The 26,708-nt window shown below is 33.0% G+C and overlaps 1 pseudogene; it reads left to right on the forward strand.

Annotated features, from left to right (window-relative positions):
• The first annotated feature begins 21,736 nt into the window (after positions 1–21,736).
• LOC125576258 lies at positions 21,737–26,004 on the forward strand (annotated as a pseudogene).
• Positions 26,005–26,708: the final 704 nt, after the last annotated feature.

Below are 26,708 nucleotides of genomic sequence, written 5' to 3' on the forward strand. Positions count from 1 at the left end.
TATTTAGGGATTTATGTTTAGGATTTGGAATAACGGTGTGATAAATATAACAAATAACATAAATTTAGTCTTAAAATGCGTTGTATATAGTTTAGGAGAGTTGTATTATGATCACACTCTATATCTACATGTAAGGTTTTAAGTAATTGTAAGACAACATATACCTCAAGATCATGATCGATTCTAAACTCGTTAATTCAAGTATATCTAAACTCGTTAATTCAAGTATATACAACGTTCGGTTGATTATATATTCACTTATTAGGGAATGTTATAACATTTTTAAGTATAAACATATCTATGTGTTTATTATCCATGTGTTTCGTGTACGTGGACAAAAAAAGTGTGGATAAAAAAATTGTGGATGCGAGAATTGATATATTCCATGTGAGGAAGTGAAATGCGGATGGTTGTTTGTTGATACATATCTTAGGGTGAATTTGGATATATATATACAAGGTCATTTGAGTTGAATTGGGTCTAGAGTGCACAAATAAAAGTTTGTGGCTAAATCAAAAGAACCATTCTGCATATTTTAAGAATCTTGGGGTGAAAGCGTGAATAACCAAAAGGTGAGGCACCACAGTTGCAAAAACTCCTTTTGCTTTCTCTCAAACGAATGAACCCACATCAAAGTTTATTGATCTTCACGAATTAAGAATCAAAACAATTTTTTTTGTTCATGATGACAACGTCTGGTGCAATTTCAAGAGCTGTTGTTGACGCATGACTAATACACTAATACACACAAGCCATTTGCATCAATTACTTGAATCATCAAAGCTTTGTTGAGATTGAAGGCCTGGTCCCAGTAAGATCCCAACAAATCGCTGCAGAGACAAACAACTTCGTTTAACGACTTCGATCTGAGATCAAATCAGCTCTAAGCCTTTGTCTCCTCTACCGTGGATTTCATGTTTTTTCCACCGCTGATTTCATGTCTCCTCTGTCATGTTTCCTCCGCCGCAAGTTTCATCGGAGATGAAAAATCCTCTAATCGGATTTGGCTCTTGTCCACGTCCATCTCCCAAAGCTTCTCCATCAAAATATCACACACCGTAAGTTCTGGTATAACTTAAGAGGCGAGGAGTCATGTGTCTTCTCCATCAAAATCTCACACACTGTAACCTCCGATATTGTTTACCAGTGGGGATAAAGGTGATGAGAGAGGAAATAGGGTTAGGAGAAAAATCATGCGAGACCTCTAGAATCATGGAGATTACGAAATTGAAGATGAAGGAGAAGAGGTTACGAAATTACGAAAGTGAATCTGAATTTCTAAAGAAAGAAAGATGGAGAGAGAATAAAAGTCTTTTTTTTGAACACCAGAGAGAATAAAGGTTATGTTTTAGAATAAATATTCCGTTTCAAAAAATCAAAAATGTTTGATTTATCAATTTATTTTTAAAATAAAAAACATAAAATTCTTATAGTTGGGAAAGTGAGATGAGTTAGGGTTAGAAGAGAGTGTAGTTAGTTAGAGAGTATGTAGGACATTGCATAAGGAAGAAGTGTGCTTCCAGCAACAAGTGTATTAATATGTAATATGAAAGATAAAAAGTGTCAATTCAAGTTCTATATATAATTTAAGGAAAGAGAATGAAGCCAACTACCTCTTTGTTTTAGAAAAAAAATATTTAATACAAACTAAAACAATACGTGAGGGAAAAGAAAAGGAAAATGGGCAAATTAGAGGGGGCTGGTGGGCGTTGAACTGAGGTTTGATGGGGGCAGTAAACGGACTGGAACCAACCAAGCTGCAGAAAATTACATATTTCCTATGCACATAATTTTACATGTATGTTTTACTGGGGGCAGCTGCCCCCTTCTCATACCACGTAGATCCGCCCATGATGTTATCGACTGCTCCGTCCAAATGTCCGGGGACAGTATACCCATTTGCTTAAGCTCTATCGATCTCGGGAACATTACGACGGTCTCCCAATACCCAATCTCCTTTGAGAAACCGTTCAACAAGTGTTCCTGAGATTAGCTCAGTTAGTGGAACATACACTTTTAGTATCACATGGTCTGAGATCCAGAGCTTGACTCGTAAGTCTCTTTTCAAGTTCTTGTTTTGTACACTATTTTGAGATCTTATATCTCTATTCTGGGAAGCGTCTTTCGCTTTCTGAGTTCCTCAACTTGGCAAATAACTCCCCCTCTTTTAAGTCTTTAACACTTTACCCACCGGACCTGCACATCTTCTCATAGCCATGTTTTTTGTGTCCCTCATAATGCAGCATATCTGAGAGAGAAACAAGGGCTCGACGTGGTCAAAGCGGTTCTTGATACACTCACTGAGACAGGCTACAGCAATAGTATAACCACAAAGGTCATTATTCAGTCAACAAACAGCTCGGTTCTAGTTGACTTCAAGAAGCAGAGCCGATAGGAGACTGTGTACAAAGTTGAAGAAACCACCCGCTAGCGCTGTTGTCATCGGAAAATCATCAGTCTTTCCTGAAATTGATGGGTTCGTCACGGGGCAAACCAATGTTGTGGAGAGGCTGCAGAAGTCTCAGCTCCCAGTATACGTGGAGCTGTTTCAGAACGAGTTTGTATCTCAACCATTTGACTTCTTCTCTGAAGCAACTATTGAGATTAACTCGTATGTTACTGGACCTGGTATAAATGGAATCATGACCGAGTTCCCATTCAAAGCTGAAAGATACAGAAAAGTAAGTGTTCACCAAAGGTCTTGCAGCATAAAATTGTTGAACATCAATGCCTACCTTTGTTTATATCTTCTGCAGAGAATCGATGTTTGGCTGATAGAGTCTTGATACTCGTAACTCAAAAGTACTCTTTACTCGTAACAGAATCAATCGTAACAAACTATACTCTGATGCTGAGCTAAACAAGTATTCTCATAACGAATACAAGTTCAGTTCATCGATCTCATGGCGATCGAGAGCTCAAGACTCACAGCGTCTATGAACATTCCACAATCAAAGCATAAAAATGAATTAAAGAAATGAACTAGTTTATATAGAGCTTCCTTCTTCGATCTTCAGCTCCCTTCTTCATTCTTGAGCTCCAACGGCAAAGCCTCTGAGAGATTCAGAAGGTTCGCCCTTTTCATTTAAAATCTCAACGTCTCTCTCCACGTCATCCTCTTCCAATCTTCCCTTGCCTTTCTTCCTGCGCACGTAAGCCTGATGGTACCTATCAATACCTCGCCCATCGAAATCAAGCTTGCCCTCAAGCTTGTAAGAAGGAAAACGAGCCACGAACTCCTTCGAGAGCACCCACGAATCGTCAGTAGAGGGTCGATCTTTCCAATGAACTAACAGCTCCAAACCACCTGTTTCATCAAAACGTTTTGCCAACACATCCAAGGGAATCCAGTCATCAAACTTCTCACCCAAACACACTGGAGGTAACGATGATACCACACTGTGATCGCCCAATGCTTTCTTTAACTGAGAAATATGAAACACCGGATGTATACGAGAGCCCACCGGCAATTCTAGTTTATACGCCGCAGACCCAATACGCTCCAAAACCTTGTAAGGACCATAGAACTTGGCCGCAAGCTTTTGACAGAAACGACGAGATACAGACTGTTGCCTATACGGACGCAATTTGAGATACACTCGATCACCCACCACCAACTCTACTTCACGCCTATGCTTATCAGCCTGTTTCTTCATCAGATCTTGAGCACGCAACAAACATTCCTTCAAATACCTCAATAGCTCATCCCGCTGCACTAAAGATTCTTCCAAATCAAAGTTTCTAGTCGACCCTTGTTCAAACATGACCAGAGTCGGAGGATCTCTTCCATACATAACTTTGAAGGGCGTTGCTTTCAACGATGAATGAAATGTCGTATTGTACCAGTACTCTGCCCAACACAGAAACTGAACCCACGTTTTAGGATGAGCTGAAGCATAGCATCGCAAGTATGTTTCCAAACATCGGTTAAGCACTTCGGTTTGCCCGTCAGTCTGAGGGGGAAAAGCCGTACTATACTTCAAACTCGTCCCTGCCAATTTGAAACAATCTCGCCAAAAATTGCTCAGAAACAGACGATCCCTATCAGAGACAATACTACTCGGAAAACCATGTAAACGAACAATTTCCTCCACGAATTTCCTCGCAACATTCACCGAAGTAAAAGGATGTTTTAACCCAATAAAATGAGCTCCTTTGCTCAAACGATCCACAACGACCAGTATAACATTCACTCCTCCTGAGGTTGGCAACCCTTCAATGGAATCCATGCTAATATCCTCCCAAATGCGATTCGGAATAGGTAAGGGCTGTAGTAATCCCGCCGGAGATAGTGTAGAATACTTATGAGTTTGACAAATCTCACATTCAGCTACATATGTCTGCACTCGCTTCTTAATTCCCTTCCAAGTCAACGAACTTTGAATCCTCATCAATGTCTTAGCCACGCCGGAATGTCCACTCATCTTAGTATCATGACACTCATGTAAAATCAGATCAATGAACCGAGATGACTGAGGAATCACCAAGCGTTGCTTAGACCACAATCTTCCATCTATTACCGTTAACTTCTTAGACACCAACGTCTTGGATTATAACTGAGATATCAAGCGCTGAATATATTCATCCTCCGAAATTTCACGATACAAGTCCTCCCATTGTAAAATATTTGGAACAGTCAACGCCAACAACAAAGATGACACAGACATACACCTCGACAATCCATCTGCTGCCTTGTTCTCGCAACCCGGCTTGTAAAAATTCTCAAAATCAAACCCCAATAATCTTGTTAACCACTTGTGATACTCCATATTAACCTCCTTTTGCTCAAGCAGAAACTTAATACTCCTTTGATCCGTATGCACTTGAAATTTCTTGCCCAAAAGATAATGCTTCCACTTCCTCACAGCCATCACTATAGCCATAAGTTCTCTCTCATACTCTGGTTTACTCTGCTCTCGTTCTGTTAATGCATGACTAAAATAGTCAATTGGTCTCCTCTCTTGCATTAGAACTGCTCCAACACCAAACCCCGATGCATCAGTCTCCACAACAAATACCTTAGAAAAATCTGGTAAGGCTAAAACAGGCGCTTCAGTCATTGCTGTTTTTATCCTCTCAAATGAATTCTGTGCTTCATCTGACCACAAGAACATGTCACGCTTTAATAAGGCTGTCAAGGAACGAGCAATGATACCATAATCCTTCACAAATTTACGGTAATAACCCGTTAGCCCCAGAAATCCCCGTAGATGCTTCACTGATTTTGGAGTAGGCCAGTTACGCATTGCTTCAGTCTTCTGACTATCGGTACCAACACCTGCTTGAGAAATAATTTGCCCCAGATACTCAACTTGAGAGACACCAAATGAGCACTTCTTTCGATTTGCAAATAGCCTCTGCTCTCTAAGAACTTGCAGAACTTTCTCCAAATGTTGAACGTGTTCACTCACTGATTTGCTATACACCAAGATATCATCAAAGAATACCAATACAAAATATCGTAGAAAAGGTTTGAAAATCTTGTTCATGAGTGCTTGGAATGTGGCAGGGGCATTAGTCAGGCCAAATGGCATGACTAAGAACTCATAGTGACCCTCCACAGTCCTAAAAGCAGTCTTGTTAATATCCTCTTCCCTCATACGAATCTGATGATAACCGGACCTTAAATCCAATTTTGAAAACACCTTAGCACCATGTAGTTCATCAAGAAGTTGATCAATCACTGGAATAGGGTATTTATCCGGAACTGTTGCTCTGTTGAGTGCTCTGTAATCCACACAAAAGCGTACACCACCATCTTTCTTCTTTACTAATAACACAGGACTTGAAAAAGGACTGATACTTGGTCTAATGATCCCTGACTCCAACATTTCTTGGACCATCTTCTCCATTTCAATCTTCCTAGAATGTGGATAACGGTAAGGTTGAACTGAAACTGCAGACACACCAGGAATCAAATTAATCGCATGCTCCTGCCCACGAATGGGAGGTAATCCTTCTGGTAAAGCAAATATGTCTGCGAATTTATCCAATAACGTTGGAAGAACTGCCACTATATCTGGTACTACGGATGTCACTGCTGTAGCAGAGAACTGCACTTCTCTTCCAGTTATTCCACTAGAGTGAATAGGGGTCAATGATTTGAGAGAGAGTTTCTTGTTATGCAACTCCGGATCTCCTAACAAAGTCACCCTCTCCCCTTGGTAGATGAAAGTGAGTTCCTGCTGCTTCCAATCAACTTCACATCTACCCAAGGTTTCCAACCATTGAACACCTAAAATGACATCAACACTTCCCAGTTCTAAGGAGATAAAGTCTGATGTGAAGTTAGTATTATTGAGAATGAAGTCTACTGCTCGGCAAACTCCCAATGCTGAGACAGTTACTCCATTCCCTAACAACACATCTAAGCTACTAGCTGCAGAAATTTTCAATTGTAGCTTCTTCACAACTGTTGGTGAGATGAAGTTGTGGGATGCTCCACTGTCGAGCATGACAATTACCTCCTTTTGATTTATTCTCCCTCGCATCTTAGTCGTCTTTGGAGAAGAAATCCCTAGAAAATAATTATATGACAAAGTCATCACTTCTTGTCCACGTTTTGTCTCTTCACAAAGAAGTGCTTCATCCTCTTGATATAAAACTTCGACTTCCCAGCCATTCAACAAGGAAAAAATGCGCAATTCTTTGTTAGGACAAACCTCAGCATGAGCTCTTGACCAAGGTGCTTTACATTTGAAGCAAATCTTAGCTCTTCTCATTGCGTCCAATTCTGCATCAGAGTGTTTCTGTCTTGGTCGTTGAGACGCTTGATTTTGCGTTGTACTCTCCTTCAGTTGCAATGCATCACTCTTCTGTTTGTCATTAGATTGTCATTTAGTAGCCACTGTCACTTGCTTCTCATTTTTGTTTTGACGTCTCTGGTGACTACCTGTTGAGTTTGATGCATTGCTGACTACCTTGCAAAACAAGCTCGTCTCCATTCTTAACACCGCTGAAATGTAACCTTGCAACCCTTGAGGATCCTTGATTCTTATCACCTCCTTCATCTCTTGACTCAATCCATTGTAAAAAATCCGCTCCAACAAATGATCTGATAAACCAGGAACTTGAGCTGATAACGTTTCAAAAGCTGAAACGTATTCCGTAATTGATCATGTCTGTCTCAATGCAAACAACCTCGTCTCTGGCTCATCATCAATTGATTCTGAAAACCTTATCATCAACTTCTGCTTAAAATCCGTCCAACTTCAAAAACCTCCTCGACGTCTCACCCAGCCATACCACTTCTTCAAAGCTCCTTGTAGGCATAATGGAACCAGATCCATCTTAGCGTCATCACTATACCTCCCCAACGCGTAAAAATACTCAATATCTCCAATCCACTCTGAAACTCCCGTACCATCACAACAAGGCATTTCAACTTTCTTTAACATAGATTCACGATTCGCTAAATTCAATCCCTCAGCTCGAGAACCTAGCGGAACTCCTCCATCTTGTTCCGAGAAAGAAGGATATACCTGAGGTGATCTACGGATCGGCGCCGATGGTGAAGCACTCTCGTGAATCGGCATCTTCCCGATCGACTTCATCATCGCCTGGACTGAAGAATTCAACTCTTGAATTGTTGACTGAAGTGAATCCACTGTCGAATTAGTCGCGGCATTCTCCTTCGTCAATCGATTCACGCTCTTCGCTAGATCGTAAACCTGCATCTTCCATTCCGCTTCCGCCTCCGCCAAATCGTCGACAAACTCCGACTGTAACGCCGATGATTCGTTCGCCACCATCGTCGCGTTGCTCGAACTTTTCACCGCACCAATGATAGAGTCTTGATACTCGTAACTTAAAAGTACTCTTTACTCGTAACAGAATCAATCGTAACGAACTATACTCTGATGCTGAGCTAAACAAGTATTCTCATAACGAATACAAGTTCAGTTCATCGATCTCATGGCGATCGAGAGCTCAAGACTCATAGCGTCTATGAACATTCCACAATCAAAGCATAAAAATGAATTAAAGAAATGAACTAGTTTATATAGAGCTTCCTTCTTCGATCTTCAGCTCCCTTCTTCATTCTTGAGCTCCAACGGCAAAGCCTCTGAGAGATTCAGAAGGTTCGCCCTTTTCATTTAAAATCTCAACGTCTCTCTCCACGTCATCCTCTTCCAATCTTCCCTTGCCTTTCTTCCTGCGCACGTAAGCCTGATGGTACCTATCATTGGCCAGCAAAGAAACTCTACCTTACATGGCCCCTGTCCAACCCGGTGGCCTCTTAGAAGTTGTGAGTCCTGGGTCCTTACCTCCAGATGAAGCTCCAACCCCGGTTTTCACAGATGCTGATGTCACTGGGCCACCACTACCTCCGGTTACATCAACCACTGCACCAGCACCTAGTGGACAAGCCTGAGTCACTCTTTCTCTTCTCCTTTATGTTATTTTAATGGTTCTTGCCTCTCTTCTACTTATGTGATCAAAGCTCCTCCCTGTTGATAATGTCTTTCCCTGCGTGACTTGGTCAAATCTTAACAGCCGGAACCGTAAATTCTTTTCCTGTTTATATTCTAGTTCTATCAAAACGAACAGGAGCTTCTTGGAGTGTAATTTTACCTCATATTCATTTGAGATATTCATTTGTTGCTGTAACATATACTCTTGCATTGTGTCTTGTAATATTTATGAGATTGTATCCATTCTTAAAAACGTAATCAATTTCTTATTCCACTGAACAAAAGAATTAATTTTTTGGTTAAAAATACACTCTACTTTTCAGTTACTTACAGGCTGCAAGCCATTCTTTCCCATCATGTTCTTAAGCTTCCAAGCCGAATTCAAAAGACCCTTCTCGCAGTGACCAGCTATCAACGTATTATAGTCACGTTCGTGGCCTGAAAAATCAATCTTCCATGTCTTGTAGGAACTCAACACCCTTGTCGAGTTTCCCATACCTACAATAACATGAGATAACCATGTTGAAAGTGTAATTGTTTGGGGATATCTTACACCGCCTCATCTCTCGGTAAAACCTCATAGCGATATCAACCCTCCCTTAACCAAGCAGCGAGCTGAGCAAAAGCTTTGAAGAGCTAATCAAACGTATCAAACGCTCCAGGGCTACCAAAAAAAAATTATTCTGGCATACTCCACCCCCAAAAATTAATTAAATAAAAATTTATTTAAATGGGAAACATTAATAAAAGACCACGAAATCAAGAGAAACTTGCATAATTACAAGCATACTAAGGACATTTTGCAGACCATCCATACCCGACCCATAAAATTTGGAGTTCCATTTCCATAACTTTTATAAACTTAGTGTAACTGAAAAACTTTATATAACTTAGTAATACTTGGTGTAGATGTATAACTTATTAAGACTTGGTGTAGCTGTAAAACTTTGCATAACTTAGTAAAATTTTATTCTGTTATTTCTTTGGACACGTGTTGTTATTGATATATTTAGGTCATATATTAATTGAAGTTAAAATAAAAAAAAAAGAAGATTAATTTATAGAAAAAAACTAGAGAAATTACATAATGTAAAATATTTTACAGAAATTTAATAAGAGTAGAGAAAAACTATATGTCAACACACAACTAATCTTCAATTAGCCAATCACGTGGAGTCAAATGTATTTCATTGCAGAAGTTCCAAGCTGCATATTTCTAGAAACAATGATCGCATCTCCACTTAGTTCTTGATCCATCTATGGAGACTACAAACAATGGTTCTTCAGTTTTGGAGCACCAGCAAGCATTTGGGACATTAGGATCTATTCTTTCCAACAGAGACGTCAACATCTCAGGTTTATCGTAACCCCAATGGCCTGACAGTTTCCAACTATTGATCATGTGAGACATTCGATCAACAAGTAAAATCAGGATAGTTGTAAACGAATCCTCTATCATCAACGCTACATGCTAAGTTCATTATACCATCTACATAATTGGCCAACAAGCATCCTCTCTCACCAGCAATATATATTTTTTCCTTTCCTTCATCAACTAGATGGAGGATGAAGAACTCATACATACTTCGCAAGCAGATGGCCTCTGGATTACCTAAATCGTAGCACCTAAGCCTGAATGTTCTAATATCATTGACCTCCTCTATCCAGTCATTCGGGTAAATGAGATTTACAGATCTGTAAAAGTAATATTTTTTGCCAATTGCATTGAACCCGGGAAAAGCAACGATCTTGCACAACCAAAGTTCCGGATACTGCTTGTTGCTACCTTGGAGAGAATCTGATGAAGCATGAAAGGAGGGAGAGAATCCAAGTTCAAGTTGTCCATGTCTACTCCTAAACTGTAATGAAAAGATAAGAGGAAATGGTTATTAATCGAAGATATGTGATGCTAATTTATTTGGATGATAAACTCTTTAATAGTGATCCTCTTACCCAACATAGTAACTTCTTCATTTACGAGTGATTTGATGGACGCCTCGAACATACACAACTTTTCTCTGCAACAATCGCCAAGAGATAATCATCATTATATTTGAATTGTATAACTCTAAACTATTTGGTAAAACTTTAATTGATCAAGATTGTATAAATATGTAGAACTAAATGAAAATTAACTGATGCTGATTGTAAAATTTTGAACAACTTAGCAATACTTCAACTAATTTATATTGTATGACTTAGTATAATTTTTGCAGTTTTGGCTTAAACTGTAATGAAGAGATAATATAAAACGGTTATTAGTCGGAGAGAAGAAATAAAAATGGTAATTGTAACGTTAATTTATTTGGAGAAGGTCATAAACTCTTGAATTTAATGATCATCTTACCCAACCCAACTACACATAATAACTTCTTCATTTAAGAGTGATTTGATAGACACTGCAAACAGACACAAGGAATAATCATCATTATATTTGAATTGTGTAACTTTAAACTACTTGGTAAAACTTTAATTAAGATTGTATAACTTTGAAGAACTAAGTGAAAATTGAACTAATGCTGATTGCTGATTGTAAACCTTATATCAACTTAGTAATGAAGAGATAAAATAAAATGGTTATTAGTCAGAGAGAAAAGATGAAAATGGTAATTGTAACGTTAATTTATTTGGAGGTTGTGATAAACCCTTGAATTTAATGATCCTATTGCCCAACTACAACTAGTAACTTCTCAATTTAAGTGTGATTTGATGGATGCTTTGGAAAGACACAAGTAGTAACTTCTCTGCAACAATCGCCTATCTTGGAGATAATCATCATTAGCCTTGACTCTCCCTCTTTTGTCTGTAATGTCATTAAATTTAAACTCTTTCTCAAAACCCCTCCTTCTCTCCCAGTGACATTTCTCTGCAAAAATAACCAAAAAGAAAAGCAAAGAAACGACTCATCATCTCTTAAGTTTCTAACAATATGGCACACTACAATATGCTTGCTGAAGGTGTATACAACGAGAGGATCACGGCATGACGTTTCAGAGTGAAAGTACTCAAGATCCACTTGTTCTATTTCTATGTTACCAGTATTGGATCCAACTGGATTTATATCATAGCAAATGAAGTTGTAAGTGTAAAATCACCATCTCTCAAGTTTCTACGCAACAATGCAAACAAAAAACTTGATACTTAAACTTTATTTATTCACGAAACCAAGATGGAGACGGCCATTTATGAAGGAAGTGCACATAGATTTAGAGACCTAGAGAACCTAGAGGGAAAGTGGGTGGAAATCTTTTGGGGTAGAAGTTGGCCATGCCTATCCAGGTTTCAAGGCAACAAACTCTCGATTCAGACTAACTGCTACGCCATATACTCAAGTCAACATCATCGATCCTCTGAACAATCAGCATTACATGGAATTCAAGTGTATCCATGAAATCCCTCACATCAGCAGCATGAACATAAACTATCCCATAGGTACAAATGATATTCCATATATTTCATATATTTTAGATATCTAGATATAAGTAACATAAGCGAAAAAACTTATCTTGTAGATATAATGGAAGTGGTTTTCAACACGAAAGCATCAAGGACCCTGCAAGGTCAAAGATAGTGTTTTACATTAGGGACAACATGTAAGTACAAAGTAACATATGATCACAACCAAATATTTACTTTAGTGTAATTGACACACATTGTCTTATTCTTAATAGGGAGAGTGAGATAAAATGTGTGGTAACTGGCGAACATGCTTATGCCTTCTGGGATGGGTTTGAAAAGAGGAAGAGCCGTGGAGAGGTGATTGTGGTCCTTAAGATATGGAGGATCTAGAGGTTTATAAGTAATTGTATTATATTATGTGTTTAGTTTTAAATATGTTAGTTGAGTAAAACGTTTCCTAAACGCATTTATACATGTTATTTTGGTTCTAATGATCTATCGCTTGAGACCGAGGGTGGATTATCTGACTTCAGGTTCAATCCGCATTTGCCGGAGGTTGAGGAGTTCAGGCAATCACTACTTAACAATGACTCTTATTTTCGGAGACACGGGGCAATGGAGCATTTGTAATCTTATCTTATGTTTAATATTGCTGAAACTTGTTAGTATGTTTGTGGTATGTTGAATGCTCTTAAAACTTGGTATTTTCTTTAATGTTGCTAATGTGTGTTAAAACTGGTTTGTTATATTTGTGTAATTTAATTTTTAAATTGTAATACTTTGTAAAACTTAGAATAATTTGTGAAATTATGTTTGTACACCTTGGGAAAACTTTGTGTAATTTTTTTTTTAAATTGCCAACTTCGTAAAACTTAGAATAATTTGTGAAATCATGTTTGTGCACCTTGGGAAATCCCTGTGTAATTTCATTTTTAAATTGTCAAACTTAGAATAATTTGTGAAATCATATTTGTGCAACTCAGTAAACTTTGTGTACGCTTTACTTTTTAATGGACAAAACATGTTCTAAGTTGCACTTTTTCAATTGCCCAACTTCGTAAAAATTATAAAAACTCCAACTTCGTAACTTTATATAATAGGTAAAAAAATTGACATATTTTAACTTTTTCTTTAACTTTAGAGATTACTTGTATATCCAAATTCCTAGAGCTACGGCGACAATAGGAATAAGACAGCCTCCTAACATCATTATCTTCCTAATTTTGGGACAGTCACTCTTTTTTTTTGCTTTGAGAACTTGAATTTCTTCTTCTAGCATCCGAACTTGGTACTCCAACTGTTGAATCTCATCAGTGAAAGCTTCATAGACCCACTTGAAGACGTGATTGAACCTTTCTTTGAGCCGCATGGACACCAAGATACCTAAAGCTAAACGGATGTACCTTCCTTTTAGCCGCATGGATACACCAATAATATTGCCGGTATGGGTTTTGATTGGATTTGGAGATGAGCTCTCGGTGATAAAATTCCTGTACCAACATTTACTAGGTATTCCCAGAGTTCTTACTTGTGTCCGACCACCAGTCGTGGAAGAAGAGACATACATATTGCTCATTGGGGTTGAGAAAGGATGGGGTTGAGAGAAAATGGGATTGAGAGAAATGGGGAAAACCCAAAAAAAGGTTTTAATACTTGGCTTCATCGATTTTTGGGGTGTGGGAAAATTTAGAAAAATGGAAGGGAAAATCCGATAAGTTGGGCGGGAAAATTCAAAGAGTTCTTACTTGTGTCCGACCACCAGTCGTGTACATATTTCTCATTGGGGTTGAGAAAGGATGGGGTTGAGAGAGAATGGGATTGAGAGAAATGGGGAAAACCCAGAAAAAAGTTTTAATACTTGGCTTCATCGATTTTGGGGTGTGGGAAAATTTAGAAAAATGGAAGGGAAAATCCGATAAATTGGGCGGGAAAATTCAAATTTCACCAAGTTTGAAGTTTTACAAAAAAACTTCAAAGTTTTACTTTCCTATTTTGCATAATTATTAGTTTTACTGCACTTAAATGACTTATTTTATGGTTATTCCGATTATATTATGTTTTCTAGATTCATTTTCATGTTATCGTGTTAAAATATACTTGATTTTATGACATATATAACTTTTATAGTGTAACAAGGTATCAAAGAAAAAGCAATGAGAACATAATGTATTTTCTATATGAATACTAATAAGTAATGGGATATAAATTTTAATAATTTTGATTAAATAATAATTAATATATAACTTATAAATAACTATCCTATTACTTTTATGACTTATTAACAAGTTCAGAATTTTGTATTTTCAAATTTATATTTTACAAGTTTTACTAAGTTTACCTATCGTCGTTATAGCAGTAAAGAAAAAAAAATTCACTTATTGCTTGTACAAACATAAAACACAATCGCGTCCAACAAGTCTAACAACGTTTCCCTTACAATAAAAACATTAAAACTGAAAGGTTTAGAACTCACTCCTCTTGTGTTTCTTGTGTTCTTTGTGGTCACCTTTAACTTCGGGTACTCCACTTGCAAGCTCACTATAGTTCCCACTATATGAGCTTTCTTTCTCAACTATTGATTATTGCTCGGTTATTGGAACTATTTCCAATTCTTTGAAGTCCTCTACATGAAAATACTTATTATTTTTTGTTTATCCACTGACGTTAGATAAATAAAAACATCTTCATCATCCAAAATATACGATTGCCTCTTAGATTCCACTACCAATGGAATGTGACTCATATTCAGCCTCTTCGTACACGGATCTATGGTCATCTTCCTGCATATTCTCTCTTTCAATAATGAATAAGTGATCTCCTCCAATGATGATGTCTTAAAGGATATAGCATACAAACGACCATCGCTTGGAATCCATTCAAAATCATCTGTAGACTTCGAATAATATCTTTCATAGTCAAAGTGTATGTTTGTAGAAGAATAATCAATTGTCTGCTGTACAGAAATAAAATTAAACCACTGAAGTTAAACATATTTATACATTTATACCATTAAAGTTATACTAAGTCATCCCTTGTTACACATTTTTGTCAGTAAAGTTTCACCTAGTTATACAAAGTTATAACACTGATCTAACCAAGTTTTACAATTTTACTGTTTAACTTATACCCTAGTTATACTAGGTTTTCTAGCTGTTTCGCCTCTTCAATTCAAATAAGAATCAAGATCAGCTTTGATTCCCGAAATTCTATCATCCCTTATGATTATAGTCATTGTTGATTATCCTATTCCATAATTGACAGACATCCACACTTTCGAATCCTCAATTAGTTCACCGTGAACACAAAATATTAAATCGACATCTATTAAATCTTCTATCTAAATATAAAATACAATTGTATAGTGGATATACGACAATTTAAGATACATACCAAGCGAATGCCTTACCTTAAGTTGATTTCAGCATCCAAGCGAGGAAAGCGAGCTTATCCTCTTGATTTGATCGCGGAAACCGGATGGAGGAGACGAGGAAAGACGAAGAAGAGGGAATTAGATGGGCCCCGCTGAAGAGAGAAAGATTTTGATTGATCGTGTAAAGAGGGGCACTTTTGACATTAACCATCAATATGAGGAGTATTAGAATAGATAAGAGTATAACATAATAAATTTTGCCTCATTAAAAGCATCCGAGATTATTCCTCGAATCAAACACTCGAGGTGTGGAGTCACATTCCCTGTATGAATACAATAATGCATCGAACAGCTTAGCAGGTGAATCCATGCCGCCGGTTTCGAGTATACCTCTCAAGATGAACTCTGCTGATTTGAACTTGCGGTTCTTGGTGAGAGTGTGGAGAACAATGGCATTCTCAAGAGAGTGGGAGCCTGGGTTCTGGTGTTTCACCCAGTTGAAGAACTCGAGAGAGAGAGAGAGAGAGAGAGAACATAATTTTTCTGGATCTTGAGTAGTATGTTCTTAAACTTGAATGAATCCAAGTGGTATGATAGCCTCTCGAGTTTATCCCCACTCAGATTGAATCAGCTGGCTATGAGCTACATTGACGAAGTCAAGATTTTAGCATTTGGGTTCAGGGTTGCTCCTGTGGGGGATCGGGATTGTGTTTATGTTTCTCGAGACGAGAGGTTTGGATACAGTAGGGTTTGGAGGCCCTGGATGCAGCTCACCATAGCTAGCAAAACTTGAGAATCGAATACACAAACAGCAATGAACGCCGGTGCTTATGCGGATCGTCCTAATATAGTAAGCTTTTGGAGATTTAACAGGAAAGGCTGGTTTCACTAGAGAAACTGTTTCAGTACGAATTGAATCCACAAGCCGTAAATACCAATAAGGTTGTTAGCCTTCACCAGTCGGAGAATTTAGAAACATTTCTAAAGCAGATTTAGAAACTGTAGCCGATGTTGTTCAAAAAAAAAGTTACGGCCGATTTTGTCTTATTAGCTATTGCGAGAGCTTTTGATCGGAGACGGTGTCGGAGAAAGAGGTAACAAAGGAACTCTAAACTGCTAAACACGATTAAAATGGTAAGTAGAAGATTAGTGAATCTGAAATTTTCTTTCTATTAAGCCCATTGGACCCTGACAAAATATATTAATTGTTTAGAGGAAGCCTTTCCACGTAGCTGATACTCTAAAAATGAATTCTATCTACGGTCAAGTTAACAGTGGTTGTTGTAATACTTTAGATTCAAATCCAGAGGAACAATTTACACTTTATTTCTATGGGTTCATTATTAAGCTAAAAAAATGATGCGTTTTTATTTCAAGGTAATGTAAGAAACGAATAACATATTGATTTAGGTTCCAGATTGATGAGAAGCTAACCTAGGGTGATTTCAACAAGCACTTGCAATCATGAGCCAAACAATTATTCAAGTTCAGTTATGGTCCTAGTCTAGAACTTTGAAAACAATGCTAGATTAACCCACTATCGTGGTGTTTCACCTTTCATTGATCAGCCTCATCGCCTAAGCTATCGCTTGGGCTGAGAGATGATGGTGAACATTAAGAGTAGATCTGATCAGTTCACAAAACACCATAATATCTTCTTTCGCTGATGTAGGATGCAATGCTCATTCATAACATATCTAGCAACCTATTACACTGTTAATAAATAGATTAAACCTAAGTTCATATATTAAGTGTTCAGTTTAATGCAAGCAATAAGAGTAGTTATGAATGAAGACAATCGATAGATACTTATCTATGTTAGCTCACGATCTAACACCCTAACACCCTAGGCTAACAAGATCAACTACTAAGTCATAACAAAAGAAAACACATAAATCAATTATGAATAATACTGCATGTAAATAAAAGAGATAAAAAGAGAGTTCGGGATAATCTTCTCTAGGTGAGAGAGATGAAGTCTTCTCCCTAACAAGTAGCAAATCGCCAAGTACAAAAGTCTTCAATGGGTTCTTGTGTAAAAAACTAGCATAGAAAAACAAAGAGAAAAAAAGAAAAAGAAGATATATCAAGGTTCCTCGTCTCTGAGAGAGAAAATTGAGATGATTAAGACAAATCTCGAAATAACTTGTAGTTTTCTTAAAAAATCTCTACCGCTGGAGCAGGTACTCGGGTGCTCCTCTCGATCGGGATCAGCCATCAGACTGTTGCTCTGTGTGAAAATTTCTAAATTACACTCTTTTCTTCCTCTTTTACTCCAACTGGTCTATATTTCATCCAAAATAGCTTCAGATCTAAAACGACTTGAAAAAACTAGAAAGACTCGATAAAGACTAAAAATATATATATATATTACAAGATGTAAAAAACAACATATATCAGTAGAAAATATATAGAGTATTTGCAGTGCATATACAAACATAATCCCTTATTTTGCACGGATGGAATTTGAACTTTCTCGCTGATGTGGTTTTTCTTATTGTCAATTCTGCCCTTATTATCTCTCATCTCTCTCAACTTCTTTGTTTTCTCCGTGAGAATCAACTCTCACATCTCTCTTCTAAATTTCTTTGTTTTTTCCGCCAGAATAATCACTCACATCTCTCCTCTCAATTTCTTTGTTTTCTCCGCGGAACCATCTCTTATCTTCTCTCAATCTATTTATTTTCTCTATAGAAACTCTTTGTTTTCTCCGTAACCTTTCATTGTCCCTGATCACGGTCGTGATTACGTTTACTACACCGTTTTCCGACTAAGAGATCCCGAGATCTCCATCACAAACGTCACGTCGCCAACAGCTCCGTCAGCTTCACATACTCTCAATTCTCCTCCATCAGAAACCATGGTCGCACTGCTTTCTCTCACTACAACAACAGAATCCAGCCGTGAATGATCAGATTTAATAGCTATGAGATTTGAGGGCTTTTCTAAAATTTTTGTTTATTGACAAAGTTTTGATTTTTATGAATATTTTCTTCTTCGTCTTCTTATGTAATTAGAATCACATGATGATGAGTGATTGCATGGTGGATACTGTCAACGATGATTGCATATGTTTTATGTCACTTTGCATTCCTCCTTTGACCGTAATCCTCCTAAACTCTTTTTTTTAGCCGACCATTGGTCGGAAAATCCAGCTAATAATGATGCTATCCGGATAATTGATATACACTACGTAACTTATTAGAGTTTGACTCTATAATGATAATCGGCTACAGTTCGAAAAATCCAACTAACAATAATATTGTACGGATAATTATTTAAGTTAGCCGACAACTACCATAATAACCATGTAATATGTATAATGTCCGGATAAATTGAAATATAACCATGTTAATTTACGAAGCATATGAAATAATTCATATTTTAACTGTGTTTATTTACATATCAACTATATGAATTATAGTTAACCCAAAATAAAATCAAGAAAAATAAATATCAAAACATATGTTTATTAGCCGGATAAACTAATTTATAGACTATGAATTATTCTTTTTCTTTTTCCATAGGGTAACAGTGTCATTTTACATCTTTCTCTCTCTTCAACTTTTACATTTTTCCATCCTTGCAAATTTTCTTGTTATCTACTATTTTCTGTGCAATTGACTCAAATATATATACAAGATGTCAATAACACGTATAGAGCCCACTAGTCAGAGAATATAAAAAAGAAGAGATGCAGGGTATGGGAGGGCTCTACCATCTGAGCTATATCCCCATTGTGGTAACCGTTCTAAGGCATATTTTAATCACAATTGGTTTTCCCAGAATTTATCGGAATATGGTCAAAGATGATCATCGCTCTCTGAGGATTTTCTGATCTTTGTATGCGTCTATAGCTGCAGAAGCTCTGGGTTTCCCCACTTCTATATGGTAAAAATTAGAAACACCAGTTTAGATTATTTCCGTGATAATAGTTTGGTTGTTAATACCCAACATGTTTCAATATATGTGCTTTAACGAAACATAGACGTTGCACACAAACTGCTCGATCAAATGTCTCCGAGAAAGCTTCTCCTCTTTAAGTTTAACCATTGTGCCTAGTTTCTCTCCCTAATTGTTTTGAATGTTCCTTTCACGATCATTTTCATCTCAATTCATATCATACATTCCAGCTTGCTGCCAGCTTACGAATTGTAAATCACTATTTTAGTTTAGTTTTGCGTTTGAAAATCTGTTTTAGTTTAGTTTCGGCAAATATCTTTCTTTTTTATCTCTTGCTCTCTACACAAAGATCAGCAAAAATATCATCTCAATCTTAAGAGAAACCCATATATGAAAATCAGGAAGCTATATAGCCTGTTGATCTCTCTGTTTCTTTTCTTCCAAAGCTCACATATGATCTGCTAATGTCTTCACGGCTTTCTGGCAAAGCAAGACTGCATCCAACTCTGTGACTTATAAGAAAAAAATACTGCAGATTTTCCAGAGGTTTGATGCAGTTTGTTTTCGCTTTGTAGTTTCAGTATATCTTTATTTATTTCTGTTATTAGGTCGGTGGTTTGTGTGTTTTGTTCTAAAGTAGAAGACTCTGTGATGACCTGTGTTGAATCGGTCCTTCTCAATTGTATGCTTTTAGGCTTGTGTGAACTTTATGGTGCCATGTTAAGAGAAGTGTTTTATTTTTTCGTATGTGTAATGTAGTTAATACAGATTCTGTCAGTCCGTATATGTGAGGAGCATTTGTAAGAAATAACCTTAATGATGTATCTTATTAACAGAAATGCTATGTTAATGATGTGTCAGCTCAATAGTTTACTCTCACACCCCCTAAATTAAATATCCATCTATTACTAGAGTAATTACATAAAATACCATTGGTCTTACCTATTGTAAATCTTATATATTAAAAGAAAAGTCACAACCTTTACTCATGTGTGATTTTTTAAAAAATGAACCTAATGGACATATTACTAGAAAGTCATGTTACATTTAATTTATAATCTTACATTATTATAAATCTAAATAACTTACTTTCTAGATTATAGGAACTAAATAATATGTCTACTAAATTATAGGAATTAAATAATTATCAATCTTTTCCAAGCCAAAAACATGATCTGAAAACAACCAATTCAATAAAAAAATATATACAATAAAATTATTATGTTTTAAAAAATGATAGACACACCTCATATATATTATACTAATATATATCAATGTAGAATTAAAAATAAAATATTTCTATAAAAATAAATGAAAATAAACACCCGCGCGGTTGCGCGGATCGAGATCTAGTCTATTATATTAAAACAAACTAGATTTCCACCCGCACAACCGTGCGGGTATATATTTTCACATTTATATATATAGATATTTGTTTTACATAATTATTATATATTTTTAATGTTACTCACATATTTAAATGTTTGTATAATTATGCTAAATATAATAATTTTATAGTTTTCATGCTGTAAATTAAAATCATCACATATATATGTTGCTTATTATATATCTATCTTATTGAATGTGCGTTTGATTACTAAACTAAATTTTTTAATACACGAAACAACATATATGAAAATAATTTTGTATTTAATTTATTATAATAATGATTCATAATTCAAATCGCTAGATTTTTTTAGTAATTTTTTAATGTTCATTAATTTTATATAATAAATTACTGTATATTAAAAGGTTTAAGAGAAGTTTAATTTTTATACATGTATTATAGAGTTTACTAATATTAACTCGTTCTACCAACATATTATATTTTTAGCATAAATATTTTATATTTATGAAATAAAATATGTTAACTTATTAATTTAAAATAATTTTATCATATTTTCTTCAATATAACATTTTTATTTTAAAATGATAGATATTATTATAAAATTGATAAAATAGGATATAATTTTATTCTTTTAGTAACATTTCATTACTAATTACAAAATTAGTTGAAAATATTAATATTCAATTTATGACAATTAAGATCTTATTATAATCTTTTCAAGAGATTTGTTAGAATTTTATTGTTTTTTTAAAGAAATTAAAAGATATAAAAGGTATTATGATTAAAGTAGTTAAAAATATTATGTATATTAGCATTAGTGATATAAATTTAATATAAAATTTAAATGATGGTCCAAATAAAAATATCACTATGAAAAAATCATGATTTTTATTTTATTAGAAAACAAATTTGAAAAAATTAAAATTAAAATAAATATTTATTTCTAACAAAATCTTTAAAAATTATTAGTAAATGTATTTGTGAAATTAATTAATTTTATTTTATTTAAATTTTCGTTTATTAAGAAAACTATATTCAATTTTAATTTCTAATTATATTTTATGATAATTTAAATTAAAACTAACTAATTTTGAAAGTAAATTTAAAAAGATTCTAAGAAGATTTTAAAAAGATTTTGTTGGAACATTTTAAATATATTCATTTGTATTTCAAATAAAATGATAAAGATATTAAAAGATATAATAATGAACTTATGTAAAATATGATATTTTTTAAGAATGGTCCAAATTAAAAAAAATCACACATGAAAAGAAGTCATGACTTCTGTTTTAATATGTAAAAAGTCACAACTTCTCTTCATGTGTGATTTTTTTTTTTAAATGGACCTTCCCTAAAAAATTATATTTCATTTAATTCTAATTAACATTATGACATCATTAAAATATCACATCTTAAATAATTGACATATATAACAACTCACCTATAAAATTGTCTTATTTTTTAATTATAAAAATATGTTGAGAAAAAAATCTACAAAATCTTATTAGATATTTTAAATATTATTATATAATGAATCATTGACTAATTTCGTGATTAGTACTCTAATATTATTATAAATTAATATTAGTTAAGATTTTATTATAAAAAAAATTTGTATACTATTTTCTTAAAATTTCTAATTATAGTCTATATTATCTATTAAAATAGAAATATTGAATTCTTTCATATATTGTTTTATAATTTGGACCATCCTTTAATTTTTTTATTAAATATATTTTATCAAGACTAATAATATATATCTTTATATTAAAAGAGAAGTCACAACCTTTACTCATGTGTGATTTTTTTAAAAATGAACCTAATAGACATATTACTAGAAAGTCATGTTACATTTAATTTATAATCTTACATTATTATAGATCTAAATAACTTACTTTCTAGATTATAGGAACTAAATAATATGTCTACTACATTATAGGAATTAAATAATTATCAATCTTTTCCAAGCCAAAAACGTGATCTGAAAACAACCAATTCAATAAAAAAATATATAAAATAAAATTATTATGTTTTAAAAATGATAGACACACCTCATATATATTATACTAATATATATCAATGTAGAATTAAAAATAAAATATTTCAATAAAAATAAATAAAAATAAACACCCGCGCGGTTGCGCGGATCGAGATCTAGTCTATTATATTAAAACAGAAGTCACAACTTCTTTCATGTATGATTTTTTTTAAAATGGACTTTCCCTAGAAAATTATATTTCATTTAATTCTAATTAACATTATGACATCATTAAAATATCACATCTTAAATAATTGACGTATATAACAACTCACCTATAAAATTGTCTTATTTTTTAATTATAAAAATATGTTGAGAAAAAAATCTACAAAATCTTATTAGATATTTTAAATATTATTATATAATGAATCATTGACTAATTTCGTGATTAGTACTCTAATATTATTATAAATTAATATTAGTTAAGATTTTATTATAAAAACAAAATTTGTATACTATTTTCTTAAAATTTCTAATTATAGTCTATATTATCTATTAAAATAGAAATATTGAATTCTTTCATATATTGTTTTATAATTTGGACCATCCTTTAATTTTTTTATTAAATATACTTTATCAAGACTAATAATATATAGAATCTTTAAACTACGTTAATCACAATATCTTTTGATATATTTTCATTTTAAATATAAATATATATTTTAAAATTTCTAACAAGTCCGTTTAAAAGATTTTAACAAGATCTTAATTTTTAAAAATTATATGTAAATTTTCATTAATTTCGAAATTAGTTATGAATAATATTATACATTTATATATTTTATAATATTAAAAATATAAAGTCTACCATTTTATCAATTATATAATCATAATCAATTATTTTAAGAGAAATTATTAATTATTATATTGTGCTAAATATGATTAAATTATTTTAAATTGTCAAATTTATATATTTTATTTTTTGTAAGTATTTATATTTGAAATGTAGTATGTAGGTAACACGTGTTAATATTAGAAAACTATATAATACACATATATAAATTAACATGTATTTCATCAAAGTTAATAATACAAATAATTTATGCATGATATTTTTTATTTTAAATATAAATATAAATATATACATATATATATATATATATGTATAATTTTTTTTAACAAATCTTTTGAAAATATTATAGCATTATCTTCATTTTCAAAAATATTTTGTAAAAAATTTCAACTAATTTCGTAAATAGCAATGAACTATTATTATCCATTAATATATATATATATATATAGTAATCATTTATAAAATAAAAAAATTACCTTTTCATCATTTTATAATAATAATAGTTCATATTAAATGAGATTATTATATTGAACTAAATATGATAACATTATATTAAATTGATAAAATTGTAAAAAAAGTTTTTATAAATATAAAATATTTATGCTAAAAATATAATACGATGATATAACGACTTAACATTCAAAAACTATATAATACATGTATAAAAATCGACATATCTTAGACTTTTGTATATATGATAATATATTATCTGAAATAAATAAATAAATGTAAAAATATTGCTAGTAGAAAACTTAGTTTTCAAGGTCGGTGGGTCAAAACTGAATATAATTTTAATTCAAAAATAATATTTAATATGTTTTTAATGCATATATTAATTTGTTAAATAAATATATATATACCATAAATGATGTAAAAAAATATTTATGTAAAATGAAAATAAACATCCGCACGGTTGTGCGGATCGAAATCTAGTGTTAATTAAACTCTATATCAACTTTTATAATTAGTGTTACATTACATATGACGTGATAAATATTTATCCACCTCTTCCAATAATAACTTTACATGTTAATACATATTAATACACCAAAAAAGGTTTTACACGAGCCTTGATCAAAATGAATTTCAATATATATTAATAGTTGCCGGACATAAAGAACCTTCAACGTAGTCAGAATGTTTTAAATCTATGAAGAACAAATATAATGGTTCGTTCTTAAAGTAATCAATATTCATAATTCATCAACCAAACTAATACAAAGGTTTACACCCAACTGCAAGTTCCATGAAGTATATTAGCTAATTCTTTTACACTCCAAGTACCGTGATAACAAGTTTCTTTAATGGGATTGAATAATTATTTTCTCATGTGTCTAGCAACCTATCTATGTTGTAAGAGGTGGTAATTTTCTCATATACTGTTAATTTATATGATGCTTTAATAGCTGATCCTGTCTTTAAATCTTATAACGAGTATTAGCATGGATTGTCTTTATATTGAAATGTACACAATGCAAAGCTAAACTTTTAAAACCAAAATTTTAATTTTGATTATATAAACATTTCAAATTATTTCACCTGTAGTTTAATAATAAAGTTGAATCAACAAATGATATGTTTGAGATTAAATTTTTTGTTCTGTACAATTATCATGTTTCTTCACAGTGCTTACAGTGTTGTTGTTTCCATAGAATCAATGACGGTTCCCAAAAGGTACGTCCTAAGGCTGTTCATGTCGATTAAGTACATAACAGCAAACGTAGTGGATAAAAACAACGGGAGAGTAGTGACAACAGCTTCAACGGTAGAGCACGCAGTCAAGAACTCACTAGAGTGTGGTCGTACTTGCAGTGCCAAAGCAGCTGCTATTCTAGAAGAGGTTTTGGCGATGAGGCTGAAAGTAGAAGGGCACCAAGATGGGCAAGGAAGAGGCATCCACGTCGATGTCAAGAAAGAAATCGAAAAGAAAGGGTTCAAGAGTCGAACCAAGGTATGAGCTGTTATTAACTCCGTAAGGAACAACGGTGTTACGCTAATTCTTGATGATTTTAATGTTGATGAGGACAAATATTATCGTTATTGTTCTGACGAGGGCCATCAGTGAATTCTCCTTCTGTCGAATCTTAGATTATGTTCTACATAAACTTGGAATAGTCAAATCTTTATGACAAAATAAAGAGTGTTCAGTGAATATAATTATCAGGTTTTAAGTTAGTTAATAAATTAACTACTCTATTAGCTTAGTTATCATAAACTTGGAATAGTCAAATCTTTGAGAGTTTTGCTGACGTCGTTTAGTGTTTAGTGTTGACTTATTCTAAAATACTCTAATATGATATGTATACGGATAAACTTATTATGATATCTATAATTAAGTGTTTCATTAGCTAATTATTATGATATGTATACAGATAATCTTATTAGTCTATAATATTTTATTAATTTTTAGAATTATTAAATTGAAGAAAATGTTTTTAAGATTCAATTTTTAAAAGAATTTTTATTTTATTTTAAATAAAAGTATTTATTTATTTCTATTAGATTATTTGGTGTTTGTGTGTTTCAGAAACATCAATGTGAATAAGTTTATTTTTATTTAATTAGATTAAGTAACATTAAACTACTTGGTTTTCTATGACATGCGCATGAAATATTTTTTCTAAGAATAATTTTATGTAAAATAAAATTTGAATTATGCTTTACTGGTTTACAATATTTTAATTTATTTTCTTAATTAGTTAAACAATATTTTAATTTATTTTTTATTTAGTTAAAATTAAGTTTAAAATCAAAAAAATTGTTTAATAAGTATTTTATTTTAATTATTTTTATAGTTGAGTTCATGTATATTTAGTTTTACATTTTTGTTGATTACAATATATTAACCGATTAAATGATTTATTATATTTGTTTTTATAAAATAATTGTTAATCATAACATTTTATATCATTTAAATCCAATTAAGTACAATAACTTAAAAACTTAGGTTAGTCATATATTTATGCCATTTAACAGATATAACATATTGATCGATTGGAATTAATAAAATAATTCTCAATCAGACAACCATTGCATTGTATAGCATTTAAATCCAAAGAAATTCAATAACTTGAAAATTCAAATTTTCAAATATTTCTGTCAATTAATAGATCTAAGTATAAATTTCAAATATTTAATGAAATAACTATTCATAAAATTTGAATTTTTAATCAATTTTTTTTGTTTTATTAAGATATATATACAATTAATTTGATTGGATGTAAATAATTTAGGAGAATTATTTTTGTCTTTTTATAATAAACTTGATGCATTTATGAAAATAATTATCATTTAAAGGTAAATTTTAAAGTGGTATCAAATTTAAGGTAAAGTTAAAAAATTTCCCATTTGATATAGTATTTGTAACATATTGTTTTCAACCGGAGAAAATTGTCTCTACACAGACGTGATGATCAGCCTTCACATCATATATGAATAAGTTT

Source organism: Brassica napus, chromosome A1, assembly GCF_020379485.1.
Source record: "Brassica napus cultivar Da-Ae chromosome A1, Da-Ae, whole genome shotgun sequence".
In the NCBI taxonomy this organism is placed as follows: Eukaryota; Viridiplantae; Streptophyta; class Magnoliopsida; order Brassicales; family Brassicaceae; genus Brassica; species Brassica napus.